Below are 4395 nucleotides of genomic sequence, written 5' to 3' on the forward strand. Positions count from 1 at the left end.
CTAGAGCAGAGCAGTGGGTACTGACAACTGGAATACCCGCCATCTGCTTAGGCCTGGGTGCCTATGGGCATGGCAAGCCCCATATGCGGGCTCTTGGTCCAGACACTGAGAGGCGTTACTTGAATACGGGACTGAGGGTCACAATGAGTGTTGTGGCCCTTGAGGGCCAAGGTGGCCCTCAAGCATGGGCGTTGCTTCATGGGCCATGCTGATTTCTCCTACACTGAAGGTTTGACTCACTGCCAACAGCAAGGTTTCTCGCCATGGGGAAGGAAGAGTTCTGACTTGTGCATCAGGTTCACCCCTGTGCAGGGATTGGAGATAAGGTCTAGGTTCCTATGCCTGAAAACCCAGGTTGGGAAGGGATGATGGCCTAAGGCCATGACGGGTCCAATGCGCTGCATGTGCAGCCAGCTGTCTCGGTGTCTGTTGGACGGTCTGGGCTCATTCTATGTAAAACAGATCATTAGTGCTTAGGGTAGCCTATATAATTGGGGTGTTGCCAAGTGCCAAGCAGTTTGATCTTCATTTGTGGTTTCTGTTCAACGGTATAGACAATGTTTTTCTTCTGGGGGGCAGACAGAGTGATTCGTTGTGGCCCCAGAATTCCCAATAAGGAGGGCTTGTGGGCCAGGAGTGTGAGGACAGAAGTCTGAAACCACAAGCTATGGTGAGGTTTGGAGCCAAGGGCATGGCAGGCCCACTCTGCAGAGGCTGAATATGGATCTCCTGCATCTGGATTCAGGGTGATGATCAGACGTTGGGTGATGCTGGAGTTTGTGTCCATGATGGCCCCTTCATGAAGTGGGGGCTTCATGAGGCCAAGGCGGTTTTCCCAAACTGAGTTTGTGAGTTGTTCCAAACCACAAAGTTTCCTTCTGCAGGACAGTCGAGTCCTTTTGGATGCCTAAAATGACGTCCCATATGGAAGGACTGGAGAGCAGGGTTCGAAGGATGGATGCCTGAATAGCATACCTCACATTTCCATTGGCTATTTGTGACTATGTTTGATCTGCTGGCCCTGGGTAAAGCTACCCAGGGCGCTGCATTGAAATGGACTCTCCTGAGGATGGGTCGTAATGTGGGTTTGGTCCATGGAGACCTTAGAATGTGCTGGTGTTTCAAGGGCCCTACAGAATTCGCCTACCAGAAGCAATGGACGCTTGCCCACGGTGGGATTGTTTGATGCTACAGAAGGGTTTGATACAGCTCCAACAAGAAAGCTCCCAATGTGGAGATGAGAGAGGCTCTGTTTGGTGCCTCAGGAAAGCCCCATATGCTGTTCTCCATACCCAGGCATCTGAGGAGTAACACCTAGAAACCAAAGGAAGAGTTCAGATTAAGCCTAGGGGCCTATCTGGTTTAATCTGTCTCTACAGACATCTGTCTGCATGTCTGCATGGATGTAGTTGCTCAGCTTGTGTCAGAATGTCCCTGTGTGTCCTGGGCGGCTAACAGTAGTGGGATTTCCCTAGGAGCCTACCCGGTTCAATCTTTTTCTATGTGGACATATGTCTATGGGTCTGAGTGGAGGTAATTGCTCAGCTGTTGTCAGATCGCCCCTGTTCGTCCTGGGCAGCCTACACTATTGGGATCGCCTCGGTGACATTGGAGGTTTCTCTTAATTTGCAAGATGTGGCCAATGGAATGGGAAGAATTCCTTTGGAAAGGGAAAGCACAGTTTTGAGGTGTGGCTCCAAGGGCCCAAGCATGGAGGGTCTGTGGGTCAAGGATGTGGGGACAGAAGTCTGAAAATACATACTCGTGGAATGGAGCGGTGGCACACGGGCCCTGAAGGATTCTTTCTGATATTGGAAACCAGGCCTCTGAGGAGAGATACCTTGAAAACAAAGCAATGGATCTGATTAGGGCCTGGTGTCCTGTCCAGTTCAATCTGATTCTCTGGGGATATCTATCTATGGTATGAGTGGAGATAGATGCTCAGCTGGTGGCAGATCGCCCTTGTTTGTCCCGGGCGGCCTACACTATTGGGATGGCCTCAGGGACTATGGAAGTTTCCCCTAATTTGTACGATGGTGGACAATGGAATGGGCAGAATTCCCGTGGAGTGGGCAGGCACGGTCCTGAAGTGTGGATCCAGGGGCCCCAGCCTGGAGGGTGTGTGGGCCAGGAATGTGAGGACAGAAGTCTGAAAATACAAACTTGGCTTAGGTTTGGGGATGTAGGTATGTCAGGCCAGATCTACAGACTGTGAGGTAAACTCTTCAGGATATGAAGAAAGAGTGAGTGTGAGGCGCTTATTCAGGCTTTTGTCTCTAGATTTTGTGTCAACAATGGCCGTGGAATGTCCAGGTGGCCTCATGGGCAATGGACAAGTCTTCCTGTCAGGATTTGGCCCGATCCCAAGAGTTTGGGGTCATTCTGTGGGATGGGAGGTGTCCGTTTCGTTTTTTTACCTCAGGTGACCCACCAAAAAAGGGTTTCCAGAGCAGATGCCTGGGGAGGGGCGACTGGACAACCAGAAATCTGGTAAAAAAATTGGGGCCTTGGGGCATGACAAGCCCATATGACGTCTAATGGTCCAGCCACTTAGAAGACTTACTAGAGGACAGTACTCACACTGATGGTCACAATGCATGTTTGTGCCCATTGTGATCATCATGCATGACCGGGGTCTCATGGGCCACGCTGGTTTCACCTACACTGAACATTGGACAATATGCCAAACACAAAGTTTCTGGCCATGGGTAAGGATATGTTATGATTTGTGCATCACGTTCACCCCTCGGCAGTCAGTGGAGTTAAGGTCTAGGTTCCGAAGCCTGAAAACCGAGATTGGGAAGAGATGACAAACTAAGGCCATGGCGGGTCCAATGTGCTCATTGTGCAGCCAGCTGTCTGGGTGTCGGTTGGGAGGTCTGAACTCAGGCTGTGTCAGACAGGGCAGGCTAGACTGTATAATTGGGTAAAGTGGAGTGGCGTGCAGGTTGATCCTCATTTGGTGTTTCTGCGTAGCCCCATAGGGCAACGTTTTTCTTTTTCTTTTTTTTTTATTTTTTTTAAAGATTTTATTTATTTATTTGACAGAGAGAGATTACAAGTAGGCAGAGAGGCAGGCAGAGAGAGAGGAGGAAGCAGGCTCCCTGCTGAGCAGAGAGCCTGATGCGGGACTCGATCCCAGGACCCTGAGATCATGACCTGAGCTGAAGGCAGCGGCTTAACCCACTGAGCCACCCAGGCGCCCCAGGGCAATGTTTTTCTTCTGGAGGGCAGGAAGAGTGCTGCATTGTATCTTCAGAATTCCCAACTTGAGGGCTTGTGGGCCAGGAGTTTGAGGACGGAATTCTGAGAACACAAGTTATGCCTAGGTTTCAGAACGAGGGCACGGCAGGCACACTCTGCAGAGCTGAATCGCGGTTTCATGCATCTGAAGTCAGGGCAAGGATCAGATTTTGGCTTAGGTTGGAGTTTCTGTCCATGATGTCCCCTATATGAAGGTGGGGGGACATCACGAGGCAATGGACGCTTGCCCACGGTGGGATTGTTTGATGTTACAGACTGCAAGGATTCCTTCTGTGTGACAGTCGAGTCCTTTTGGATGGATCCAGGACGTTGTATAAGGATCTCAGGAGCAGGGTTCTAACGATGGATGCCTGGGCAGGCACACTTGTATTCCAGTTGTCTCCTAGCGACAAGGCAGGTTCAATCTGCTGGCAGTGGGGGAGCCACCGAGGGAGCTGAGTTGAAATGGACTCTCCTGAGGATGGGTCTTAACGTGGGTTTGTGTCCATGGAGACCTTGGAATGGGGCGGTGGCTCCAGGGACCTGAAGGTTTCTCATAACTGGAGGTTTTGACATAGCTCCAAAGAGCAAGTTTCTCATGTGGAGACGAGATTTATACTGATTTGTGCCTCTGGAACCCCCCATATGCTTGTATTGGAAACCAGTCTTTTGAGAAAAGACGCCTGGAAACAAAAGCAATGGATCCTACTATGGCCTAGGTGTCTGTCCGTTTCAATCTTCTTCTCTGGGGATATCTGTATACGGGTCTGAGTGGGGGTGTTGCACAACTTGTGACAGATCACACCTCTTTGTCCTGGGCGGCCGATTCTATTGGGATAGCCTCAGGATCATTGGAGGTTTCTCCAAATCTGTCGGGTTGTGTCCAAGGGAATGAGCAGAATTCCCTTGGAGAGGACAGGCACAGTGCTGAGGTGTGGCTCCAGGGTCCTAGCCTGGAGGGTGTGTGGGTCAGGACTGTGGGGACAGAAGTTTGAAAACAGCAACTCGGCTTACGTCTTGGGATGTAGGTATGGCAGGCCCGATACAGACCTTGAGGAGAATTTTTCAGGCTATGACTAACGGGGGAGTGTGAGGCGATTCTTCAGGATTTTGTCTCCGGATTTTGTGTCCACTGTGGCCGTGGAAAGTCAG

Source organism: Neovison vison, chromosome 7 (genome assembly GCF_020171115.1).
Source record: "Neovison vison isolate M4711 chromosome 7, ASM_NN_V1, whole genome shotgun sequence".
Taxonomy (NCBI): Eukaryota; Metazoa; Chordata; class Mammalia; order Carnivora; family Mustelidae; genus Neogale; species Neogale vison.